The following is a 12,233-nucleotide window of genomic DNA, read 5'->3' on the forward strand; positions in this document are numbered from 1 at the left end:
ATGTTTTGGTGCCACTAATAATGAAGGGAACACAAACACACGTGCTGCGTTTTGCCAGCATTGCAGTGTGATTTGGAATTGCAGGCAGAATCATGGGGATACTGCCAGCCCATGATCCCAAATGAGTACATGTGAACAGGGCCTTAATGACATTGACTAAGGCTGGGCTAAGTCTTCCATTGCTGTTGTGATACTGTTGTGTTTCCAGGGTGCACCGCATTCTAAGTATCTTCTCTTTTTCTGTATGTATGGACACTGCGGGGTCTGCAAAGTACCACTTCTCTTGTCCTGTATGCCTGTTTAACAAAAAATCAGTTTGTGCTTTGCTGCTTCCTTCCACAAGATGGTGCCCTTTGCATCTGCCCAGTAAAGATCCCAAATTGCTACATGTTAAAATTCAGGGCCTACAGCCTAACACAACAGCAATTATGGAGGCCCCAGCCTCAATGTATTTTATAGGTACAAGGAAGGCTAGGTTTTGTTTAACCATGTCTCTTAGACCCTCCCACTCTAATGTTTTGCCACACCCACTTTTTTGCTGCGGCACACTACACGTGACGCAAGTCACTTCCTCCCTGTCATGTCCCTCATTCTCGGAAGCTCGAAAGTTGTGAGGCATGTTCTGTATGAACAGTGCAGCTTCTCTTGTCTGGTAAGAGACCTTGTTCAATTTATTCATAAACAGCATTGAGGACGGGATCAGTAGTTCTATATCAGATTTACCGTGTAGGTAGGCCCATACCCCAAATATACATATATGAAAAAAGATAAAAAGTAGGGGCTTTTTAAGGCTGCTTGGGAGAAGGAGGACCAAAAGCAATCATATAAAATAAAATCATTTTATTAGTCTAAAACAATGTACAAAATGAAGGGACCCCAGAAAAAGAGTCCCATACAACAATAACAAATAGGATAAAAAGGCTTTCTCTTATTGATGAGAGCTTCAACCATGGACAGATAGTGCCCATGATTGCTATATCTATTACCTTCCTGCCTCAACCCTGTATGGGATAATACTGAGTATATATCTCCTTTCCGTTGGCACCTACCACATTTGATATGAGGGTTAGCATTCGGATGAGCGCTTTCTAAGGCTACTTTAACCTACTACAAAATTAAGGAGTCATGCGGCCATCGATATTGCTACATAGAGGAAAGCCACTAATATTTGGATATATGGAGATCTATTTAACCATTTGAGGATCAGATCAGTATAAATGTTGATATTGCTGTTAGCCATTTGAATTCGACATCTGGATATAGGGACCCTGTTGTTCTATCCTGCCACTCGTATCTTTGCGCACAGCGAGAAATACCGGTCTTGTTCGGTCTCTCTGGCCCTGACGAAGCCTTATGCGAAACACGTTGGCTTATTGGGACCCTCAAACCGAGTGTCATCAGAGACTTGCATCAACATCTGCATAAAGTATTCCCTATTTCCTGGTATAGGAAACATATTTCTGTACTGTGCTTTTTATCCTATTTGTTATTGTTGTATGGGACTCTTTTTCTGGGGTCCCTTCATTTTGTACATTGTTTTAGACTAATAAAATTATTTTTATTGTATATGATATGTTTTATTGCCTTAAAAAGCCCCTACTTTTTCTCTTTTTTTCATTTAGTTCTATATCAGTTTTTGCAGATGACACAAAATTGGGCAGGGCAATAAATGCACAGCATGAAGCAGATATCCTACAGAATGACCTGGACAAAATAACAGAGTGGGCAACAACATGGCAAATGAGGTTTAATGTGGAGAAGTGTAAGGTTTTGCACTTGGGGACTAAAAACATAAAAGCACAATACACGTTAGGGTGGGAACCCTTGGGGGAATCAAAAATGGAGAAAGATCTGGGAGTCTTGGTAGAGGATAGACTAGGCAATAGCATGCAATGTCAAGCGGCAGCTGCCAAAGCCAGCAGAATATTAGCATGCATAAAGAAAGGGATGTATTCCAGAGATAAGACTATAATCCTTCCACTTTATAAAACTCTGGTCCGACCACATCTGGAGTATTCTGTCCAGTTCTGGTCGCCAGTCCTCAGGAGGGATGTGTTGGAGCTGGAGAGAGTCCAGAGAAGGGCAACTAAACTAATTAGGGAATTAGAGGACCTTAATTATAAAGAGCGTCTGCAATCGCTTGATTTATTCTCCCTGGAGAAGAGAAGCCTGAGAGGGGACATGATAGCAATTTATAAATATCTCAATGGTGATCTCGGCATAGAAAAAAAGCTATTCAGTCGAATGGATTGCATGAGGACTCGAGGGCATACAATGCGATTAGAGGAGAAGCGTTTTAACCTCAGGCAACGTGGGGGTTTTTTTACTGTTAGGGCTACAAGATTGTGGAATTCTCTACCGCAAGAGGTGTTTTCTGCGGGAAGTATGGTGGCTTTCAAAAGACTCTTAGATGTACATCTCAAGGATTAGAACATTCAGGGGTATGTGAGATGATTACGGCCACACACACCTACATAGGTTGAACTGGATTGACTATTGTCTTTATTCAACCTCAACTACTATGTAACTATATATAACTATATGTATGCCAGGTTAACAAAAAATCAGTGAGTGCTTCCTTCCACAAGATGGTGCCCTTTGCACCTGCCCAGTAGGATTGGCTATTACAGTGCACCACCCTGTGGGAAGTCCAATGGCTGAAAGCACTGTACGCTGTGTTCTGGTGAGGGGGGGGGGGGAGGGGGACACAATGGCACAGCTGGGGAGATCGCTGTACTAACACAGCGAGTTTTAGTACAGTGATTTGTCAGTTTTTTCCTTCAGCCAGTACCCAGCTTTAGACTGGACAAAAGCCAACCAAACTGGGCAATGTTCATAAGAACTGGAAGAAGGCAAAACTGAAATCAGGCTCAATTTGAAGAGGATCTAAGAAAATAGAATTAACAACGTGATTGCTTACTATGAGCAACACCTAGTTTTTTTCCTTTCTCCAGCTTTTTTAAATTTGACGCAATTAGTTTTTTTTAAAAAGACTTTTACTTAGTACCTACTGCTGAACCCCCACCCCCCCAGAACAAAAATGTATCTACGGCCCTGTTTTGGTGGTATTTGTACATTGAAGAAATGGCAGTCAGGGTTCATAAATTTCAAATGTATGTACCAGTTTGTAAACTTTTACAATGTACATAATCTAAACTTATTATTTTTTTTTTTTTTTTTTTTTTACTAAATAAATGTAGCAGAATGCATTTGGGCATGTTTTTTATGAAATATTTTTTATTGGGTATTTTGTTTTATAACAGAAAGTAAGAGAAACATTTTTTTAGTCTTTTTTCCTTATATAGTAAAAGATCAAAAAGAAATGGTGATTAAATACCATCAAAAGAAATCTCTGTCTGTTAAAAAAAAGATATACAATTAATTTGGGTAAAGCGTTGCTTGACCGAGTAATTGTCAGTCAAACTATTACAGCACTGAAAACTGAAAAAAGGAAAGGAGTGTAACATGCTGGTACTGAGGTGGTTAACATCTTCCTACTTTAACAAAATGTACAGGAAGATTTCTCTCACATGTTACACATATCACATTATTTTTATTATCGCGGATATATGGACAGGGAGGGGTTACATCTGATCTACGATTGCAATTGATGAGGCTGAATGTTGTGCTACTTGATACATCTCTAGGGCCTGGCACCCCACTACAGATGGCCTGCACGGTGGCTGGGGCTGAAACGATGAAAGTGTTCAGTGGCTTGCAGTGACCTTTTATGATGAATATACTCTTGTTCATGACGGTGTCACAATTGATGCTCGATGTGCTTACAATGTGCTTCTCCTGAAATTTTTTCCAGTTCTGAGACAAGGACAGATGGGAGAGACCTAGGACAATCCCAAATACCAGAAGAAGAGATTTTGCAAACATTCTGCCCAATGTTTCTGAAAAGAGAGATACAATAAAATGTATGTTTACAAGATATCAAAAAGACAATAAAGATAGATTTGTTTCAGTGGGGACATATTTAATTTTTTAGGGGATTGGTAGAATGTGTATTTATGGCTGTTTACTTAATATTCTTTGTATTTTTTTTCAATTATTATTTGTGTGCTATCGCTTTTCTTCGTATTTTCTTTCTGTGAAAAAAATAGAGGTAACCATTTAAAGCACTTAAAACAGCACAAGCCACTTTAATTTCACCTTCAGCATTGACTTCAATGCATTTTACCAGAATGGTAAAAATTTTCTACATCTTCAAATTTTTACCCTACCCATTCACCCCATAAAAGGCAGTGTATGTAAATAATGACAGGAGACGTTTTAAAAAAATGTATTAAAAATCTTCATCCGGTCTTCTCCTCTCAAGTCTTCTGGTCTTCTCCTCTCGGCTCTTCTCCCCTCTGCTCTTCTGCTCTTTTGCCTCCTCTGTTCTTCTTCTTCCTCCGGTCCTCCTCCGACGCTGTCCCGGTGATTATGCCGGTCTCCGGTCTCTGCAGCTTATTATATAGCCATTAGGGGCATGGCCTCCCGGTGACGTCACCGGGAAGCCCCACCCCCTTATGTCACCATAGGGTGAATGGGTAGGGGTACAATGTACCCCATACCCATTCACATAGGGAGGGGGTCCGGGATCTGGGGGGCCCCCTCGTTAAAGGGGGTTTCTAGATTCCGATGAGCCCCCTGCCCGCAGACCCCACAACCACCGGCCAGGGTTGTGGGGATGAGGCCCTTGTCCTCATCAACATGGGGGCAAGGTGCTTTGGGGTGGGGGGTGCAGAAAAGAGACCCCCTGCCCCAAAGCACCCACACCCCCCATGTTGAGGGCGTGTGGCCTGGTATGGTCCAGGGGGGGTGGGGCCGCTCGCTCGTCCCCTCCCCTTTCCTGGGCTGTCGGGCTGCATGCTCGGATAAGGGTTTGGTATGGATCTTGGGGGGGGACTCCACACCATTTTTTCGGCATGGGGCTACCCTCAAATTCCATACCAGACCCGAAGGGCCTGGTTTGGAACCTGGGGGGGAACCCCATGCCGTTTTTTTCCCCATTTTGGCATGGAGTTCCCCCTCAAGATTCATCTATCCTGATTCATTCATCCTGATCCGACTTGCGGTGCGCCTTCCATTCAAATCAATAGGCTCCCATAGAGAACCATTCATTTTGAATGGAGGCAGAAAAAACGCTGCTAAAAGCGACGTGGCCAAACGTGCGATAACGCAAATGGAAAAAGCTACTAAAAGCAAGTTTTTACAGCTGCTTTTTCCTGGCGTCAAGAAACAGCTTTGGAGCTCGTTTTTATGATGCCCTGTGTGCATAGAGCCTTATACTTGATCCCTCACCTCCGGGGTCTGGGGCACGCATGCCCCTTCGGCAGCTTGCTCCCACTGTGAATTTGTTACACAGGCAGATTGCCGTTCTGTCAGTAGGGAAGGCAATGATCCTGTGTTCCTGCAAAGCAGAAACATAGATCAGTGCCATCCCCTAGTAAAAGCACCTCCCCCACAGTACGAAAACACTGCCTAAGCACACAGTTAATCCTTTGGTCGCCCCTGATGTTAACCCTTTCTTAACCAGTGTCATTAGTACAGTGACAGTGCATATGTTTAGCACTGATCACTTTATTAGTGTCACTGGTCCCCAAAAAGTGTCAAAAGTGTCAGAATATGTATTGGCCTAAATTGATGAAGAAATTAGATTTCTTACATTTTTTTTATCGAATATTTTTTATAGCAGAAAGTAAAAAATATTGTTTTTTTTTTTTTTCAAAATTTTCGGCCTTTTTTTGTTTAAAGAGCAAAAAAAAAATCCCCACAGAGGTGATCAAATACCACCAAAAGAAATCTCTATTTGTGGGGAAAAAAAGTACATAAATGTTATGTGTGCACAGTGTCAGTTAAAGAAACGCAGTGCCGTATCGCAAAAAAATGGCCTGGTCATGAAAGGGGTACAATTTCCGGAGCTGAAGTGGTTAAAGCAGACCTCAAAGCAGATTTAAAAGTTCCACCTTAAAGTGGAACTCCAGTTAAATACCAACTATACTTAAAGCGGAACTTTACCCATAGCAACTTGCTGGAGGCTGCCATTTTCCTGAAGCTCAAAGCCCCCAAACATCAGGAAATCATAAAGTGGAACTAAACCCATTGATTTAACCGTCTCAAAACAAACGTTACATTCCTAGAATGCCGGTGTTCCGTGAGAATTACCTACCTGTGAGAAAAACCTACCCCTCGTCACTTCCGATGCACGGCACTGTATGTAATGCAGCGGTTACATTAAAACAGCTGTGCTGCAATACGAGTCATCTCCGCTCCTGTCCCTGACACTTCCCTGATCTCGGCAAGTAAATATAAAAGCGGCGGCGGGTGTATGAAAACATAAATGACGGAGCCGAGAGCCGCTTTTATATTTATTAGCCAAGATCAGGGCAGTGACAGGGACAGGAGCGGAGATGACTCGTATTGCAGCACAGCTGTTTTATGTAACCGCCGCGTGGGTAGGTTTTTTTCACGGTACACCGTGATCTCTTCATACTAGTGCGCATGCGCACTAGTCAGCTCCTCAGCTGTTCCATTAGGTATCCGGGGCTGTGAGCAAGCGCACTGCTGCGCTGCTCATCTGTTCCTGGCCAGAAGTGACGAGGGTAGGTTTTTCTCACGGGGTAGGTAATTCTCATGTTACACCGGGATTGCCAACTGTCACATTTGCTTGTGACAGTTGACAATCCCAGCATTCCAACCTCAACCAAACTGTCAAACCATCGAATGGCTGGGGTCATAACTGATAACATGTGCAGGGTTTAATTCTGCTTTAAGGCTGTCAGCAGATCAGACTCTACCAACTCAACAGTGCCTAAAAATGCATAAAATGTTGGAGCAACTGAGCATGTGCAGAGCAGGAATTACTGGATTTTAAACATTGTAGACACTTATTTTTAATTTTTTACATATCTATACCTGCAAAATGGGCCAGCCTGAAGTGATCCTGCAGGACTTCCTTTTCTGCCTAAAGTTCCACTTTAAAGCTCCTCCCACCCCCATTCTAAGCCCTATGCCTACTACCAGAGATGTATAGTAACTAAGTAGAACTACTTCACTACTGTACTTAAGTACCGAAAGGCGGTATCTGTACTTTCCTAGAGTAGAATTGTTTTCTCCTACTTCCACTTTTACTTCACTACATTTTTTCAATGATTTCAATACTTCTACTCCGATATTTTTCTTTGTGCTGCATAGTTACTCGTTACAATTATAAAAACTACCACTGCCAGAACAGTAGATGGCAGGTTTCATGAAGCTCAAAACATGTGTATTATCAGCGCATACAAAAATAAATGCTACTGTATGTATAAATAAAAGCTGCAATTGAAATAATAAAAACAATATGATGTTCAAACTTTTGACTTCTTTCTTTAATAACTACATAACACAGTACTTGTACTTTTACTTTCTGTACTTGAGTAGCAAATTTTTTTAAAAAACTACTTGCAATACTCAAGTACAAAAAATGTTGAATACTTTAGTACTTCTACTCAAGTCACTTTTTGATCGAGCACTTCCACTTTTACTCAAGTCCCTTTTTGATCGAGCACTTGTACTTTTACTCAAGTATGGGTTTCAAGTACTTTATACAACTCTGCCTACTACCCTGTAAAGGAAGGATGTGTATATTTACCTATTCTGAGGATGCTCTGCTCCGGTCACATGAAAGGTTCCCATGCTGTCTTCAGTGTACAGGAAGGACAGCAGACAATAGATGCCCCATAGTAAGCAAATTGATGATTTCATTGCCCAGGCTCTGCAGCCAGCCATGGTAACTCCTCTTCACTGAAGCTGGCCGCTGTAGAGGTGATGTGGCTGGACCAGAGCACCCTCAGAATGGTCAAACCCTAACTACTCCCACCTTGTGGACTTTTTTGGAGAGTGGTGGTAGTCTATCCACGGGGCGTTGTCGGGGATTGTGCACCCTCCACTGGACTTTTGGAGTGGCCTCCAGCTTCCGCATTTCCTCCGGGGGGCCCTCCGCCTTCTCTGTATCTCCCGCCCACTGACCGACCTGGAACGGATCTGCCACAGATGGGAACCGACACGACACACCCTTTCTGTTGCCTATGCGGCCCTGAACAGTCCCCCCGCTGACTTTTCCCCTCCTTTTCTTGCCCACTGGGAATCTGACCTCCAAACCACTTTCACAAAAACCCAAAGGGACAAGATCCTTCTCTTTGTGCATAAATCCTCTATCGCCACTAAGATCCAGGAAACGGGATATAAGGTTCTCAAGCGTTGGTATAGGGTGCCATCTTTATTGCATCATTGTTTCCCTCTGGTATCGGATAAATGCTGGCATTGTAATGACGCCACAGGGACGATGTTTCACATTTTCTGGTAATGCCCGCTGGTCAAACCATTTTAGCGAGCGGTGGCCGGCGTCATCAAACAGCTTACTAACATGGACGTGGCGGATGATCCTGCGGCGTGTCTGCTGCACCTCACCCGACGACCTGTTAAAAAATATAAGTCCTTTCTGACTATCCAGCTCTTAAATGCTGCCAAGGCCTGCATACCCCTGTGCTGGAGGTCACCTGATGCGCCCAGGAGATCTCCATGGTTTTCCAAGGTTGGGGAGCTTTCGAGACATGGAGGACATGTCGGCTACTTTGTACAATCGGGAACAGGCCTTTCGGGATAAATGGGGACCGTGGGACTACTTTACGTGTACGGACGTCTACCTGCAGGAGCTCACTGTCTCCAACTAGGGCTCTGGGGGCGTGGGGGGGTGCGGGCCTGGGGACCTGGGCCTCGCTGGCCCCTTCCAGCTTTCCTCTTGCTCCCTTCCTCCTTCCCTCTTTTACTTTTTTCCTCTTCACCCTGTGTTTCCTGCCACTTCCCCTCACTCCCCCCTCTGTGCATATCCGCGCCTTCTCCCCAAGACTGGGGTCTTCTGTAGCTTATATCCCTGCTGCTTGCTCATTCCCCGACTGACTCCATGGTTTGGAGTCACCGTTTCCTGCTTCTGCTCTTAAAAATACTCCCCCCCCCCTCCTCCCCTCCTCCTAACACCTATTCTGACTAACCTGTATACAAAAAGATCTGGCTGCTTACCTATTTTCAGGTCACTCCAGTCTGGTCACATGATTGGCTCCACTCTGTCAGCCAGCACCAGCTGCAGGGGAGAGGAAGGAGCACCAACACATCATTGTTAAGGCATTCCCAGCCATTGTTGGAGCGCTCTCTCCATTCCCCTACAGCCACTGCTGGAGACTGGACTGAAGCAGCCTGAATGTAGATAAGTATACAGATATTTCTTAAATAGATTAGTCAGAAAAGGTGTTGGGAGGTGGAGGGATTTGAATGGAATGCTACTTCAAAGCATAAGTAAAGAGAAAACGTTTTTCATTTTGGATTCATTTTGTAAGGGAGGAGCATAACTCCTGTAAGTTTTTTTTTTTTTTTTTAACCACCTGTGTCCCATTGGGGAGTTTTCCTTTCACTTTCTGTCCAATAGCCAAACAGGAAGTGAGAAAAAAATCCCTCCAAAGTAAATGAATTCCGGGGTGTCACTAGGGCCTTTAGAACTAGTGTCCTCATTGGAAGATTTCCCTTCTATTTCTGTTCTGGTGTCAACCCAAATGCAGGATTTTCTTATTTTTACTTTTGATAATAATGATAAACAGGACAAATAGAGAGGGGGAATCTCCCTAACGGGGGCACAAACAGCAATAAAAACCTGGGATGTAAAAAGAGTTGAAATTGAAGCACCATACCTCTACTCCAGATACATAAAAAAAAGAGGCCAATGCATTTTGGGGGTCTAATTGTCCCCCTTCATCGGGACTAGAAAGAACACAAGAAGATTTTCATACCAATCTGATATTGATACAATATCTCCTGCACAGGGTCATAAATAAAACCAAACAGTCAATAGTAATAAGAGTGTCAAAATAATTACACAAAAATTAGAACATGAGTACTGAACAAAAATGAGAATATCGGAGCTGGAAAAAAAAATTATAACAATAATAATAATAATCATCTTGAAACTGGTATGTGTATACATTGAAACATACATTATACAATCTTTACATTATACAATCTGATTGTACAATCGTAAAAAAAAATTAAAAAATAAAATTAAAATAAATAAGTAAAAAAATTATAATAATAACATTACTAATAATATTGATAGTACTAACAACAATAATAATCATAATCACTATTGTTAAAATGATACATTTTCCTGTAAAAAAAATTGACCTAATAATTAGAGCTATAAAAAAACGAGTAAAATTATATTTGTGTAACTTGAACCATACATTAATCAATCTGTGTAAAAGTGAATGAATCTCAGGGTGTCACCAGAACTAGTGTCCTCATTGGAAGATTTCCCTTCTATTACTAATCTGCTGTCAACCCAAAATTTGGGAATTTCTTTTACTTTTACTGTCAATGATAATGGTTAACAGGACAAATAGAGAAGGCGAGTCTACCTAACGGGGGTGCAGATATCAGGACTGGATGGACATAAATTCAAATTCTTTAGCAGCTAAAATAACTCCCTTGTATATATATATATATATATATATACAGTATATATATATACTTGGAGATCAGATTTAACATATGATAGGAAAGAAAACTTAAAAATGACGAAGTTACTCACCACCCTTGTATCGTGTCTTGTAACCTGTTAGGTAGTAGAAGACCTATAAAATGATAGTAAGCAATGAGTGACTTAAACAGACTATAGAATTATAACATGAAACACAATGACATGGCATTATTACAATACATTATAGAGTGTCCCTCTCCAGCTCCCGTACCTGATATGTAGACAGACTTTGCTATGCCGAGCAATCTTCACAGACTGGTTTTTGTTGCACTTTGCCTTGGGCTAAGGAAGTTCAAAATACCAACCACAAACCAGCTGCTTCGTGTGCACACATTATTTCTCTCTGTTCTGTTCTGGTAAAGCTGAACTCTGGCCATTTTTTTTCCCCCATGCAATAAGGTTCTGCCCACACCGCATGGGTTAACTGCCCATTTTTGTCTAGGGGTTCAGACAGTCGAGATTTACTCAGCTAATCCTCCGATCAGTGGTGGGATTCAAGAATTTTAGTAACCAGTTCCGACTTTCAAGCATGGTATATATATATTTTTTTTTAATCTAATGTCAGTTAGGGGTCCGATCTGTCCGCCGCAATGTTGCAGTCCCACTAAAAATCGCAAAAGTCAAAATATAACATCAAAACAGCATCACAGATATGAATATACTATATTTATTTATATACCCTCACTTTATTGCTAAACATACTCAGAAATTCAAGACATAGCTGGGTGTGGTAAGATGTCCGCATGTGTGTTCTTTCAGATTACCACTACCCATTAGATCATTAAGTGTTTGGAACGCATTGTGCATGCGCAGTAAGTGTTTTTTGGTTCAAGCATCACCTACATTGCACAATCTGATGGGTAGCACCATTCTGATAGAACACAGGCCTTATGCCTCGTACTCACACGTCGATAGTTGGGCGTGAATTTTCGGCCAACGTCCGATCGGCCGATTTTCGGCTTGTTAGTATGATGCTTTTGACAACCGACTCCGACTTTTCGGCCGAAAAAAATCTGGTGTGCAGGCTATAAAATTTTTGTTGGCCGTCAACAGAACGGCCGATTTTCCGTCAGTCAGTACAGATTTCGGCAGACAAAAATCTGATGAGCAAGACTGGGCATGCTCAGAGAAGAAAAAACACACGGAAAGTAAACCAGCACATGACATCACTTCTGAAGTAGATTTTTGTTGGCCGAAAAAATTTGTGTGCAGTCTAGGCACATTCCAACCAACAAAACACAACTCTGGACAAAAGTCGACCGATCGGTTGGCCGATAATCGTTGCGTGTGTACGAGGCATTAGTTACACTTTAGCTGCAATCTTCACACGGGCCCGATCCAGTTTTTCTCAGCAGGGGATTTGTCCGCGGATTCCCTACTGAGCTGAGCGGAGCACATGACTGACAGTTCTGTGTCCACTCTTGCTGTCCGTTTACACCCAACTTCCCTCCGATCTGGTCAGATGGAGGGGAACGGATGCCCATTTTCTGCCAGATCAGATCAGATTGGAGGTAGGTCGGGTGTAAACGAACACAATTCTGTTTACATCTGCCGCTCTATAGAGGAGAATGGAGGGTCCAATCAGATCTGCCTGAAAACAGATAGGAAGACCCGATCAAACCGCTCACATCAAAGGGACCTGAAAAGCGATCCACATGGATTGCTTTTCAGAGCA

General features: G+C 42.4%; 1 long non-coding RNA gene across 2 annotated transcripts in view; it reads right to left on the bottom strand.

Annotated features, from left to right (window-relative positions):
• Positions 1-12,233, bottom strand: part of LOC309560194 — a 330,139-nt gene that overhangs the window by 167,646 nt on the left and 150,260 nt on the right. Inside the window, exon 1 of one of the 2 annotated variants that reach the window (XR_014225497.1) lies at positions 10,770-10,812. The exons of the other annotated variant lie outside the window; for it this stretch is intronic. This is a non-coding gene — a long non-coding RNA (uncharacterized lncRNA). Of the gene's footprint in view, positions 1-10,769; positions 10,813-12,233 lie in introns of those variants that run through there. 2 annotated transcript variants of the gene reach the window in all.

The sequence above is a fragment of the Pelophylax lessonae genome, assembly GCF_965119305.1.
Source record: "Pelophylax lessonae genome assembly, chromosome: 7".
In the NCBI taxonomy this organism is placed as follows: domain Eukaryota; kingdom Metazoa; phylum Chordata; class Amphibia; order Anura; family Ranidae; genus Pelophylax; species Pelophylax lessonae.